At 63.1% G+C, this 14,978-nt stretch overlaps 1 protein-coding gene across 1 annotated transcript in view; it reads right to left on the bottom strand.

The window, feature by feature from the left end:
• PCP4 (Purkinje cell protein 4) overlaps nt 1-14,978 on the bottom strand; it is a 75,420-nt gene that overhangs the window by 1,277 nt on the left and 59,165 nt on the right. The window lies entirely within an intron of this gene.

The following is a 14,978-nucleotide window of genomic DNA, read 5'->3' as shown; positions in this document are numbered from 1 at the left end:
AGTCTCCCCGTGGTCCCCCTCAGAGTCTCCCCATGGTCCCCATCAGGGTCTCCCCATGATCCCCCCTCAGGGTCTCCCATGGTCCCCCTCAGCGTTTCCCCGTGGTCCCCCTCAGGGTCTCCCCATGGCCCCCCTCAGGGTCTCCCCATGATCCCCCCTCAGCGTCTCCCCGTGGTCCCCCTCAGGGGTGGGGGCGCGGGGTCCCCACGCGCTTTCCCCAGGAGCGCCGGCTTCAGGCCCATCTCTGGGACCCCACGGTGGAACCGAGGCCTCTGGCCCCGGGAGGGGGTTCACTCGAATAGCTCCCAGAAGCCCCGGGACCCGTGATGCACACACAGGGGGGCCCGCTGTGGGGAGCCAGGCCACAGCAGGCGAGTGAGCAGGACGGGCAGAGGGGCGGCTCTGGGGGCTCAGAGGCAGCCGGTGGCGCCCGGCCCTGGGGCCAAGCAGGCGATGGGGACAGCGGCCCCGGGGAGCTCACTGGACGAGCCTCACTGCACGCCGCCGGCACCGGCAGCAGGGTCCCGGCGCAGGGGGACAGGGGCCCCTTGGGGAGGCAGGGAGGGTCTCTCTGAGGGCTCGGCTCTGCCTCTCCCCCCTCACTCCCAGGGGCGCACGAGCCTTCTCTGGCGGAGACACGAGACCTTTCCCAGGAGGCCAGGAGGGGCTGGCCACAGGCCCGGCCCCACGCGGGGAAACAGGCGTTCCCCTCATGGGGAGGAGGGCAGAAGGGCTGGGCGTGTCTGCTTGAGGCAGTGTGGCCGACTGTCCCCCCCCCCACAGCAGGGAGACCCTCCTAAGGGGAGAGATCGGGGTGCAGGGAGGGGCGGGGGTGCTGAGACTCAGTCTAACCTTTGCAAACGTTCCTTAATGCTGTCACGGGAGCAAAGGGGGGACCCAGGGGGGCCGAGGAGCGGAGCCCGAGGAACACCCCATCCACCCACCCACCCACACACACACACACACACACACACACACACACACACACACACACACACACACACACACACACACACAACACACACAGCCGCCCACGGAGAGCAGAGCCGGGCGGGGGAGAGGCAGCGTCAGGTCCAAGGCTCCCGCACGCCCCTCCCCCCAGAAGCCGGACCCCCTGTGCCGGAGCAGACAGGGGCTTCTCTCCGAGGGGCCCGTGTGGCTGCACTGGAGCTTCGGGGGTCTGAGCCATCGCACCCCACCTGCGGGCTCCCGATGGACGCAGAAGGGTCTGCTTCCTGGGCCGGGCCCCGTGAGGCTACAGGGCAGCTGGGCAGGCAAAGGCTCAGACTCCCCCACAACCGCCCCCCCCCCGCCAGCTCAGCAGGGGATTGGGGCTCCCAGGACAGGGCCACAGAGATGACATCAAACAAGGGCTGTGTGGGTGGGTGACAGGAAGTCCCGCCCCCAGTGCTCCGAGGGATGAACCGGGACCCCCAGGTGGACCCGGTGGCAACATCTCCCCTTGATGGGCAGAGTGGCCGGCGGGCAGGCATGGCTGCGGGGAGGGTTTCTCCACTGATCGCAGGCCGGGCCGCCCGGCTGCCTGCTCCCGGAGGAACTGAGGCAGGGAGGGCCCAGCCTGCGGGGATGGACGAGCCCTTCTCCCCGCAGCCTTCCCAGAGGGTGCCCGCGGGCAGGCGAGGGAGGGAGAGGCGGCACGAGCCAGGGAGCAGGAGAGGGTGAGGGCTGGGGCGCCCCCGCAGAGAAAACACCTCCACAGAGCCACGCGTGGGGGTCTGGCTGAGGGACCCCGAGTCCGTGCCAGAGCAGGGCGTCACCTTGTTGGGTGGACACTCGGGCCACCATGGAGCACCCCCACCCCCCAGCAGGACACTTGAGCCACACACACAGGGCTGCCGGCAGCTCCAGGCCCGCTGGCGCCCTCTCTCCCCCGACCCGTCCCTCCCACCCCCCTCCTCTCTGTGGGGGACCCCAGGTGCACTGGAGCAGAGCCCACCGATGGCGCCTGGTCACTCACCTCTCAATGGCCTTGGGACCCACCAAGAGCACGTGAGGCCCCGGGTGGAACTCTGGCCCCTGAGTACCATCAGGTGACCCCCCAAAATATAATAAAGGGGGGCCGGAGTGATAGCACAGCGGGGAGGGCATTTGCCTAGCACGCGGCCGACCCAGGTTCCATCCCCAGCATTCCATATGGTCCCCTGAGCACCACCAGGAGTAATTCCTGAGTGCAGAGCCAGGAGTGACCCCTGAGCATGGCTGGGTGTAACCCAAAATGCAAAATAATAATAATAATAATAATAATAATAATAATAATAATAATAATAAAGGGGCTGGAGAGATGACACAGCCATTAAAGCACTTGGTTTCCACGTGGCTCGCCTAGTCTGATTGCTGAAATCCCATAAAGTCCCCCAAACATTGACAGGCACGGTTTCTGAGCACTGAGCCGGGAGTCATCCCTGAGCACTGCTGGGTGTGGCCCCCAAGCAAACAGGAAGGCATAGAGAATGAAGACTCGGTCTCCGTTCTGAGGGGCTCGGCCTGGGACCTCCTGGACCCCTGGGCCCAGCAGCACCCCCCTGGCCTGGCGCCCTGCATCTCCACGCAGCCAATCCCTCCTCCGCCTCCTCGCCTGGTTTCCACCTTGTCCCCCCTCACACCCCGATTTCGATTCCTACGGACCGGGTCTTGTTTGCAGCCTGCTGCAGCCTCACCCCGTGTGTCTGGGTGTGTCCGCCCAGCCGTCAGAGCTCCCTGTCACCGACTCCCCGAGAGCCCTCTGGGGATCAAGCCTTGCCCCCTGCCTGTCTCCCCTGCAACGGCGCTGCTCTACTTCCAAGCTCTCCGCCAGGCCGTAACCGCAGCCTCCGTCCGCGCCGCCGGGGGCTCAGGGCGCAGGAGTCTCCCGGGCCGGGCGGAAGCGGAGTCCAGCCCGCCAGTATGCAGACCCGACGGGTGGATTGGAGAACCTGGAGAATTTGCATCCGCTCCGTCAGACAGTGCCCCCCACACCCCACCGAGACCCCCACTCAGTCCAGCAGCTTGTAAAGGCAGAGCGGGGGAGAAGGGACATTCTGGCCCCCCGCGGCCGGCGGTACAGGGGCGGCCGCCTGCCTGCTCTCTGCTCTCCCCGAGGGGCATGGAACCCTGAGGTCAGTGAGCTGCAGGCAGGCAAGGTCAGGAAGGCCAGACCGGAAGCAGAGGAGGCCCCACAAGTGTGGGCGGTGGGGCCCGAGGTCCGCGGCCCACCTGCAGGCTGAGCCAGGCTCTCGGTGGGCACTAAACAGACGGGGAAGAATCCTCCTCCTCCCATGCATTCCCAGCCCAAGTGGCAGACGAGGCAATTAGCATAAACCTGCAGAATCCACCAGACTTGGAACCATCCGGGCCACGAAGGAGCTATTCATGGATCTGAGCAGCGTCAGGAGAGGAAGTGGGAAATCTCACCCCCCTCCAGACGCCACAGGAAGCCCCCCGTGCCGGACCTTGCTTCTGAGTCAAGGACACGGGGAAGAAGTCGGGTCGGCCACGCCACGCGGGCGCTTACACACCGACTTCCACCGGCACATCCCTAACTCCCCATATTTTAAGGTTTATGATAGGAACAAATGATCTCCTAAGGCCTCCTCCTGCAGATCAGAAATTTGCACGGGAGCAGTAAATTGGGATCTAATTGTCCCGGGCGGGAGCGTGCTCTGATTAGCAGTCTCGGCTGCAGAGCGACTACAAAAGGACCTCACACTTCAGTACTGTGAGGAAATCACAGTCTTTAGCTCCACAGGCCTCACCGGGGGCTGTTTTAACACTGCGCTCCTTAGAAGGCCACTCCTGACTGCCCCCTCCAACGCGGATATTAACTCGGGAAGAATTAATATCTGCCCTTTGGGGAGCCCGGGATCAACTCAAGCCAATGACACGAAGGTCTTGGCTTCCTGGGGGACCTTCCTTGAGGCCCCGCCCCCCGTGGCCAGGACCACCTCCCCGCCCAGCATAAAGCTGGCCTTCTCCCGAAGGTCCCAACCCGGGCCCCGAGGCAGGGGGCAAGTGAGGATCAGCATGTTTATCCCGAAAGCCTCAGCTTGGATCAAAATAGATTCTGAGAACAAGGCAGCCAGTGTTGGGGAGAAGCGGATTTCTCCCGAGGGAAAAAGAAATAGTCACAACAAATACATAAGCCTCCCTCGCTCACGCAGGCGCGGGCACGGCCCCGTTCATGAAAGGCCGGCCGAGAGACGGCACATTCTTTAACAGCTGGACGTGAGGCCAGCGGAGGGCACCGCCCCTCCAGCCTGTTCTTCCTGGATTAAAACAGGCCCCCGGGGGGCCAGGCAGGGGGCAGATTCCAGAGGCCCCCCTCCCTGTCCCCCCCCCCCCCGCCCTATGGTTATTGAGTGGGGGCCGCTGGTGCGGAGAATTGCAATTTTCCAGGTCTTGGCTAAGCGGCAGAGATTAACGAGCAAGGCAGCCGGCCAGCACAGGAAGGGTGAGGGGCCCAGGGGCTCTGCCTCCGCCGTTTCCCCTCCTGTCAAAACACAGCCCCCGGCCTCCTAACGCTCTCCGGAGCCTGTTCCTTCTCTCTTCCCTGCCTTGATTTTTTCCCAAGGGGGAAAAAAAGGTGATCTTTTGTACAAAAGCAGGTGCCCAGGGGGCTGCTCCCGACAGTGTTCAGCGGGGCGGGGGGCGTATGGGATGCCATGGGTCAAACGTGGGTTAGCTGCGTGCAAGGCAACCCCCCTCTCTGCTGCACTATTGCTCCAGCCCACCCAAGAATAAACTTGAAGAAGCCACTGGGTGCCACTTCTTCAGTGTCTGTGCCAACTCTGCAGAGCCGAGGGCCCCTGAATCTGGCTGGCTGAGCCGGACGGCGTGTCTCCAGCCGCTGTGGTCCTCTGATGCAAATAATTGTTTCTGGGTCCCACCCAGCAGTAAACACAGGAACAAAGACTCAGCGGATGCAAAACGACTGTCCAGCTCCCAGCTACGTGGTCTTTGCAGCATCGAGCCAGTGCGGACCTGGGTGCCCAGGGGGTGGGTCAAGGCTCCCCCCACAGGCCCACGGGGGTCCTCTGCCAGGCCGAGCTGAGCAGGGAGTGACCCCTTCCCACCCCACCACCCTCCAGCACTACCCAGGGAGTCTCCGGTGGCTACAGAATGGAGAGCCAACCTCGGGGTACGGCGGGAGGAGGCTGAGCGCCCGGAATGCCTGCAGACGGACCAGATGGTGCCGGAGACAGAGGGGACGCGGCAGGGAGCTAACATGGTGCTTTCTCATGGAAAGGCGGCTGCCCAGGGCTGCCCAGGGGATCGGGCACCGGCAGCCCTGCCAGGGGGATGAGCCACAAACACGGATTCAGTCCTTTCTGGACACTGGATGTCCTAGATGGTAGAGGCCGTCCGGGGTCTGTTCCTCAGAAGCTGGCCCTGTGGGATCCCCGACGCCCACCTCTTCCCGGGACATGAATCACCCTGGCCCTGGGCTCCCCCTGCAAGGCTGGTCACTTAGTCATGGGGGCTCTGGCTGCAAAGCGGGCATGGGAGAGCAAGGACCCAGGTCTGGGCAACCGAAGGCCACGAACGCCAAGGAAGCAAGCACGGGCGGGCGGGCGGAGGCAGGGCCGGCACCTGCCCTAGAGGCACCGGCCCTAGTGCGTCCCCGACATCCCAGGGACCGCCAGGAAGCCCCTCCTGCTGCTCGCATTCAGCCCCCAGAGTGGCCGGAGGGTCACTCAGAGGAGCCCTGGACGCCGACACAGGCAGGCGAGGCGTCCTGCCGCACGCCAGCTCACATGGGGGAGGAGCGGGTCGAGGTCAAGGGCTGGAGACTGGCCCGCGCCTTCCCTGAGCTCAGGCCCTCCCTGCCTGTGCAATGGGCATGACGGGAGGGCGGGCCCAGGTCCCAGGCTTTCTCCGAGACTGTGGGGTGCAGCCGGCGGAACCCCTGCCCTCTCCTTCCCACGGCCCCCCAGAGGCAGAGAAACCGGACAAGACCAATCCCCACCGGGCTGGACCCAGCAGACACCCCTTTGGGAGCACCAAGGGGGCTCCTGGGGGTCTCGGGGTCACTGCCTGGGGTCACGTGGCACGCAGGGATTCCAAACCCATCATTCCTTTGGAGCACAGTCCGGCCAGGGTTCCTGGGAGCCCCGAAATCTTCCACCTTCTAATAGTCTCCTTGCTGCGGAATCTGCCCAGAGGGGGTTCTGCTCCCGCAACCCCTGGCTCAACCAGCCTGGGGAGGGGGGAGAACCTTCTCGGGAAAAGGAGGACCCCATGACTTGGGGGAGCAGATCAAGGGCTTTCAACTCACCCACTCAGGAAAATCACACACACACGCACACACACAAGCACACACTCACAAACACACATGTACACACACACACAGTCACACACACATGCACACACATACATACACACGCACACACACATACATACACACACGCACGTGCACACACATACATATACACATGCACATGCACACACATACATACATACACATACATACACACGCACATGTACACACATACATGCACACACTCGTGCACACATGCACACAAACATACACATGCACACATACATACACATACATACATACACACGCACATGTACACACATGCACGCACACACTCGCGCACACATGCACACAAACATACACATGCACACACACATACATGCACACACACGCACATACACGCACACGCACATACATGCACACACACGCACACAAACGCACACGCACATACATGCACACACACGCACACAAACGCACACACACAACCATGATTTTTAGTGATCCGGCCTTAGGAAGGGACCCAAGCCCACTCGGGATGAGGCGTGTCCCGAGCAGAGGCGGGGGTCAGGTCCCGGCTGCACACAGAGGGGCAGCTTTGGGTCAGTCGCAGGGGACTCGGCTGGTACAAGTGAGAAGCTTCCCGGCGCTGGAGAACAGCCAACCGCCTCCTTCCCTCCCAGGCACAGAGCGTGGAGAGACTCGCCGGGAGTCAGCCCCGGCCTGACGGCACAGCACACGCCAAGGGGCAGCCGGCCCGGCCTCCCGCACACTCTGGCTGCCGCGGGCTGGGGAAAAGGAGTCACCTGGCACCTCCACAACCCCCTCGCCCCCCTCGCCCACGCACACCCAGAGGGCTCCTGGAGCTCGGGAAACTCCCGAGAACGAGGGCAGGCGGGTGGGCTTCCTGCTGGCCTCCAGCCCACGCCCCTTTCTTAGAAGCCCCCGGCCGAGGGCTAGCACAGGCTGGCCTGGGGAAGCTTCTGGTCGCCCAGCCGTGGGGGGTGGCTACACGGCGAGGCTCTGGTCAGAACACAGCCCGGAGAAAGGCGGGCACCACCCTTTCCACTCCTTCCTCTGGGCTTCCTGCGAGCTGGACTCACACGCAATGGCTGGCACTCCAGCAGCCAGCTTGGACGGGAAGCATGGAAAGCGAGGACGCCAGGACAGCCAGACAGGGGCCCCATGCTCTGAGAAGGCCGCCAACTGCCCCCACCCACTTCCTCCGGCAGAGAAACGAGCGCCCCCACCCAGCGCTCAGGGAATAGTTCTCAAAGCCTCTCTGCTTCTCGTAGCCGAAGCTCGTCTACACCGGCACAGATGCTGTGAGCGTGCGTCATGCAGTTGGAACCGACTCGGCTGCTAGCAGAGGTGCCCATCTGCGTCACCATGCATGCCGCCGCTTCAGTCTCTTCCCCCCACCGGGCATGCTGCCTTCTGCTGTGTGCCTCTGCCTGGCTTGCTTGCAGAAATCTTTCCAGCACGTTCCATGGCCCTGCCCGCCATCCCTGCAGGCTGCCTGGTGCCTGCCCTTTGCCCTTCTGTTATACTTCGACTTTTCCCCTTTAAAAAGCAAAAATGGCACTTTAGAGCTGAGTGCTCCGGGCCTCTGGGTCGTACCGTGCTCTTTGCCTGCAAGATGGGCTCACCGGCTGGTTTTCAAAAGAGACACGGGAGAGATACTACAGTGGGGAGGGACCTGTCTTGCACCCAGACCTGGGTTTGATTCCCAGCGCACCCTGAGGTCCCAAGCCCTGCCAGGAGTGATTCCTGAGCACAGAGCTAGGAGTAAGTCCCCATCACTGCTGGGCGTGGCCCCAAGGCCAGCAGGAGTGAGAGAGAGAGAGAGTTGGTGCCAGGGTGAAGGCCCTGGCCTGGTAAGCAGACCCTGGTCCTGGCCATGGTACCGCAGGGATCTCTCCAAAGTGCCACGCGAGATCCCTGAGCACAAAGCCAGGAGGAAGCCCTGAGCCCTCCAGGTGGGGCCCCACCCAAAGGGGAGAGAAAATAAAGCGTCTAAATCACCCAGGAATTCAGTTGTGTCTCCTGTGCTCAGTGGTGGGCCGAGGAGCGGAGTAGGGGCCTTGTTTGAAGCTGCCCCCCCCACTGAGCACTCACGCCAGAAGCAGTGTGGGGCAGCAGCAGTCAAACTCCAGTCCCCAGAAGCCTCTCTGGGCAGGTCGGTGGGGGACCCGGGGGGTTAGATGTGGTCACGAGGCTGCTCCCTCCGACCAGGACCCTGACACTGTGACCCACAAACAACCCCCCTCCTGCCCCGCCCATGCTGCTGTTCTTCCAGGCCAGACGCAAGGTATTTGTGTGCCAGAACTTCCCCAAAGCAGAGACGCCCGGTGACGGGCAGCACGACCCCCAAAGCGTCCCCTCTGGCACCGTTTCAGAGGAAAACTGTAATTCAACAGGGTCAAGCTCTGGGCCCCGTGTCACGATCCCAGGAGGGCAGAGAAGGATTTCTGTCCGGGTTAAACATCTCTGCTCTGGGGGCCAGAGCGACAGCACAGTGGGGAGGGCGTCTGCCTTGCATACGGCTGACCTGGGTTCGAGCCCCGGCACCCCATAGAGTCAGTCCCCTGAGCACCGCCAGGAGTGATTCCTGAGTGCAGGCAGAGCCAGGAGCAACCCCTGAGCATCGCCAGGTGTGACCCAAAAGAAAGCCGGAAAATGAGTAAGTGAATAAGCATTTCTGCTGAAGCATTCCTGTTGGGTGGGGGGCGGCTCCAGGCCCCCCTCCGCCCCGAGAACAAGGCAGACGGGCGGAAGGGGCAGCTGTGACCTCTGCCCACCCAGAGCCAGCCTTCACACCCGAGTGAGACCAGAGCCCCCTCTCTCCCCTGCAACACGTGAGTCCGCAGCCGCCCGGAGCCGGGGCGTAGGGTGCTGAGGGGACAGCAGGGGGCCCGTGCCTTGGCGGCACCATCTGCCGCCACCCTCCTCTCCCACCCGGCTTCTCCTCACCCTCCTTCAGCTCCCCTTCCCGCGCGGCTGGCCCCGCAGTGTCCGAGGCCAGGCGGCAGGCCGGGGGCAAACGGGAGGGCAGTGTCTTCAGGCCGGTGCCAGGGGGCAGGGCGGGCTGGAGGGGCCTCGAGCACGATGGATTCCCGTCTCCTGCCGGCTGCCAGGTGCTCCTGCCACACTGCGCCAGGCAACGTGGCCGAGTTTCCAAGGATACATGAGCACCCCTTTGGGCTGCGGGACGGCAGTCGGCGTTTAACCGCAGGGGTGAGGGCGGGCTCGCAGCAGCCTCTCTGCGCCGTGCCAGGCACAGGTGCCATCCACAGCGCCCGCACCCTGGGTGTCCACACCTGCCCTCGCCGGGCTCCCGGAAACCAGCGGGCAGCTTCCGTGCAGAGCTGAAGGCACAGGGCGGAGACATCCGGGGACACGGGAGCTGGCCCAGGGAAGCGGCTGCATCCCCGTGCTCGCCCGAGTCGTGGAAACAGTGCTCGGCTCGTTAACCCATTTCCTCGCCTGGCACGGCCCGGTTCAGCTCCCGTGCTTACTCGCTTCCTCCTTCCTCCACCAGCAAACTTTTAGCAGCTCCTCCCCTGCAGGGAGACGCAGCCGCAGCCAGAACAGGCTCCATCTCCCCAGGGGCCCCAGAACCGAGAACCACAGCATCTCAACGTGTCACATGAGGTGACAGCCTCAAGCCAGCATCGATCGATTGAGGGTACCCAGAGGGACGTGACTCACCCCTGCTCCTGGCCCTGCACACCGAGTCCTCGAATGGCCGGACCCAGAAGTTCTAGAAAGCTCCCTGCCCGCACTCTGAGGCAGAGGGAGGCCCAGACTCAGCTCTCAGGGCTGCACCCTGGCGGGGGGGGGCGTGGCTGAAGAGTGAACCCCCAAACTTTCCACTGGATCCGGAGTGCAGGGCAGCGGTGGGCTGGGGCAGGCCGGCCCCGGAGAAACCCAGCAAACAAACACGTCTCCATTTTCTCCTGAAACATCTAAGAAATGATGGTGTGTGTGTGTGCGCATGTGGCTGGGTGGGTGGGGGGGAAGGGGGGAGGGGGGAGGGGAGGCGACTCCCAGGAAGGACTCAGCACTTCTGCAGCCAGAAAGACTCATCCTAGTGGACAGAGCATCTCGCCGGCCTCTCTCTGACAAGCCGGCCCACCCGCAAAGCACACTGTGGAAATCACTCTTCATGGGCCACGGGAAGTGGGGGGGGGCAGGGCGGGGGGAGGGGCAGTGCCAACTGCCCAACGGCTGCGTTTGCCTTGGAACACCCCCAAACCTGAGAAGGGGGCAAGAGGAGAGGACTGTCCTGGGAAGGCGTCTGTGCTGGTGGGAGAGCCCTGGCTGCGAAGAGGGGTCAGGAGCAGCCTCAGAGGGGCTGGCACGGGTGGGCACCACTGTAGCACTGTCTATAGCACTGTCGTCCCGTTGTTCATCAATTTGCTCGAGCGGGCACCAGTAATGTCTCCATTGTGAAACTTGTTGTTACTGTTTTTGGCATATCGAATACGCCACGGGTAGCTTGCCAGGCTCTGCCGTGCGGGCGGGATACTCTCAGTAGCTTGCGGGGCTCTTCGAGAGGGACGGAGGAATCCAACCCAGGTCGGCCACGTGCAAGGCAAATGCCCTACCGGCTGAGCTATTGCTCCAGCCCCCGTAAAAGCACCTTGCGACCCTCCAAGGAGATTGCTGCTAGAGCAACATGGGGCAGGATTAGCCCCAGGGACCCTCCGGGTGACGGGACCAAGCAGGGTCTGTAGGGAAAGACTGAGGGTCACAGGCCTGTGACAGTCAGTGGGGGTGGATAGGTTGAAGAATGCTGGCTGGGGGATGGGGTGGGGGTCTGCCCAGTCACTGGAGTGGGGAGGAGGGAAAGAGGGTGGCATGGGGCTAAAGGCCCCCCACGGCTCTCCCAGCCCCCTCCGCCCTACACCCTCTGGTTCTCCCAAATCGTCACAAGAGTCTATTTCAGCTGAGGCTGCGTCCTCAAAGTCACGTGACTGTGATCGGGTGGGCTGGGCCAGGCAGCGCAAAGCCCAGGGAAAGGCTGGCCCAGGGCGTCCTGCCGTCCTGCCGGGGTGGGTCAGCGGGGTGGGTCAGCGTGCGGAGCTGGGGGAAGGGGGCCTGCAGGGAGGAGGAGTCTCAGGCATCTGCTAACAGGAAAGGGAAGCAAAGGGAGAGCCTTCTCGCTGTGGGGAAGGCGGAAAAGACAATAGAAAAGCCAGTGACTTGAGCTGGAGAGAAAACACTGCGGGCGGATGGGCACCGCCCGGCCCACGCCCAACCCAGTCCCCTGCCCAGAGTCATCCCTGAGCACAGACCCAGGAGCAAACCCTGAGCACAGACCCAGGAGCAATCCTTGAGCACAGACCCAGGAGCAATTCCTGAGCACAGACCCAGGAGCAATCCCTGAGCACAGACCCAGGAGCAAACCCTGAGCACAGACCCAGGAGCAATCCTTGAGCACAGACCCAGGAGCAATTCCTGAGCACAGACCCAGGAGCAAACCCTGAGCACAGAGCCAGGAGCAATCCTTGAGCACAGACCCAGGAGCAATCCCTGAGCACAGACCCAGGAGCAATCACTGAGCATGGAGCCAGGAGCAATCCCTGAGCACAGACCCAGGAGCAAGCTCTGATCATCACTGGGTGTGACTCAAAAGAAAAAAAAGGGCCAGTGAGAGAGAAGCAGAGGTGGGCGGTGGGGTGCCCAGTCCTGCGAGGGCTGCCCGGGGACGCAGGGGGGCTCCTGCTTGTGCTGCTGTGGTCTGGTTTGGAGGGCCCAGACTCCCGGCTCTGTGCTCAGGGCTCCATCTCGGTGGGCTCCGGGACACCTTGTAAGTGCCGGGGTAGGAGCAGGATGGCGTGTGCAGGGCAGTCCCCTCCCCACTGGGCCCTCGGCCCTCCGCCACTGGGACGGTGACGCACACGCACAGGTCACCCCGTGCCCGGCCCGCCCGCAGCCCCAGGGCACTGGCAGCAGCAGCAAAGGGAAGGGGGCATATCCGGGAGAGGCCGGTGGCCCCAGGCCGGAGGAGCCCAGGGCGACAACACACCAAAGCTGTGATCAGTGCTCTGCCAAGGCATGGGGCCCGGCCCAGCTCCCGAGGAACTGTGTCCCCGTCCACGGGCCCAGCCCAGCTCCAGAGGAACTGTGTCCCCGTCCGCGGGCCCAGCCCAGCTCCAGAGGAACTGTGTCCCCATCCTCGGGCCCAGCCCAGCTCCAGAGGAACTGTGTCCCCGTCCGCGGGCCCGACCCAGCCCCCGAGGAACCGGGTCCCCGTCAGTGGGTCCAGCCCAGCCCCCGAGGAACCGGGTCCCTGTCCGAGGGCCCGGAGGGGCTTCCCCCTGGCCATGGTGCTGAGCTGCAGCTGGGCCCACTGAGAATCCCATCTCCAGACCCAGAGGGTCAGGGGACCAGCCGCCCTGGGCCCCTACAGAGTTGGGGCCGAGCTCTCTGCCGGGGGGCCTGGCGGGGCCGGAGCCGCGCCCACTCTGCCCCACAGCTCACTGAGGGCCCCCGGAGCTGCGGGGGCCCCTGACACCTTCCTCCCATGCAGCCAGCCTGGCGGGGCAGCCCGAGCCAGTGGCCCTGCGGGGAGAGAGTGTGTGGGGGGGGCGGGGAGCGGGGGCACGTGTCGGGGCTGTGGGGTGGGTATGTGTGAGGGGTGTGTGTGTTGATCTGGGGGGGGTACCTGTGCGGGGGTGTAGGTGTGTGTTGAGGGTACAGGTGTGGGGGTGGGAGGGGGGTTGTGGGTGTGAGGGGAGTGTGTGCGTGTGTGTAGGGGTGTGTGTAAATGGGGGAGGGGTGTGTGTAGGGGTGTGTGTGTGGCTGTGTGGGGGGTGGGGACTCAGGAGTACATGGAGGTGTGAGGCTGTGGGGTGTGGAGGTGGTGGGGGGTGTTTGCATGGTGTGAGTGGGGTGGGTATGTGGGTGTGGGTGTGTCTGTGGTGTGGGGGGGTGTCTATGTGTCTCTGTGTGTGAGTGTGGAGGTGGTGGTGGGTGGGTGTGTGTAGGTGTGGGTGTGGGTGTGTCTGTGGTGTGTGTGTGTGTCTGTGTGTTTGTGAGTTTCAGCGGGGGTGGGTGTGTGTAGGTGTGGGTGTGGGTGTGTCTGTGGGGTGTGTGTGTGTCTGTGTGTTTGTGAGTTTCAGTGGGGGTGGGTGTGTGTAGGTGTGGGTGTGGGTGTGTCTGTGGGGTGTGTGTGTGTCTGTGTGTTTGTGAGTTTCAGTGGGGGGTGGGTATGTGTAGGTGTGGGTGTGTGGCTGTGGGTGTGTCTGTGGGGTGTGTGGGTGTGTCTCCCTGTGTATCTGTGTGTGTGAGCCTGGGGGGGTGGGGGGTAGGGGGTGCAGGGGGCTTCCAGCACCAGCTCTCTGGAGGGCCCCCTCTGGGTGTTGGGGGCCACAAGTCTCTAGAGGCTGCCGACAACGCCCCTCCCCTCCCTGCTCCGTTTCCAGGCTGGCCAGTCTGGGGGGGTCCCTTGAGCCTGCTGGGACGAGCATCGTGCGGCCCCACCCCCAGCCCACCCTGGGCCCGTGACCTTCCCTCCTTCTTCCTCCTCGCCGCCTGACAGCGTGGGGGAGGCAGGATCTGAGCTGCCGTGGGAACACGCGCTCACCTTCCCCGGGACAGCCTAATTGCTCCGAGAATGTCAAACCCGTCGTCTCTCTAAAATAGATCTGACAGTTCTCCTTCCCTTAGAAAGACGGAGCCAGCGAGAGGCATGACACAGATAGAATCCACCGGCAGATCTCCACGGCCGTTCCTCCGGCCTGCTCCCTGAAAGCCATCCAGGAAGTAGACCCAAGCTCCTGGCCTGGGGCTCTCGGCAGGCCCGACAGAACGGGCCACTGAGGCGTGTCCCTGAACCGCACATACGTCAGGACAAGTCACTTCAGTGAAGACAAAAGGCATCTTAGGAAAGGGCGCTTGCCTTGTCTCTGAGAGGCTGTGAGCACCGGGAGGAGCACAGGGATGTTTTCAACTAGGGGAGCCGGGACAGGCCGGCCGAGCGGGGCCTGGGCTCAGCGGGGTGCAGGGCAGAGTGCCATTCTCAGCACAGGCCTCTCCTGCGCACGGGGAGACACCCCCGGGGCCTCCAACCCCCCGCGCAGTGCCTGAAAGCCGTAGCGACGCAGGCAGTGTGGTACTGGAGCAAAGACGGCCCGACAGACCCGTGGAACAGAGTGGGGAGCCCAGAGGCAGACGCTCGGGTCTGTGGACAGTGACCATCAAGAGAGGCCGAGGGGATGAAGAGATGAAGCAGAGAAAGAGGAATCCCTTTCAAACAAGTGATGATGGGAAAATTGGTCAATCACATGCAAAAATAAATCAACAAAACCACCTCAAACCCCTATATACAAAAGTCAAAATGAATTAAAGATCTCAATATCTGACCTGAATCTGAATTGGACTGATGAGAACATAGGTGCAGCCTTCGGGACACTGAATCTTCAACAACCCGGGGCTGCTGGCAAGCTCCCGGGGCTACGGCAAACCGAGGGCCCCAGCAGGAATAAGGACTGTCACGAAAAGTCGCCCCGCGGACTAAGAGCAAGTCTCTGCCCCCTACTCATCTGGCAAAGGGTGAGCATCCAAGACGCACCAAGCACCAGTGGGACTTTAGAAGAAAAACAACCCCATGGAAAAACGGGGGGTGGGGGGAGAGGAACAAAAACTTCCTCCAAGAAGGTGGTCAAAGGGCATAAGAAAATAGGTCCTGCGTTTCTTATCATCAGGGAAATGCAAATCG

This window comes from Sorex araneus, chromosome 2 (genome assembly GCF_027595985.1).
Source record: "Sorex araneus isolate mSorAra2 chromosome 2, mSorAra2.pri, whole genome shotgun sequence".
NCBI classification, from domain to species: domain Eukaryota; kingdom Metazoa; phylum Chordata; class Mammalia; order Eulipotyphla; family Soricidae; genus Sorex; species Sorex araneus.
This window is presented reverse-complemented; position numbering and strand designations above follow the sequence as displayed.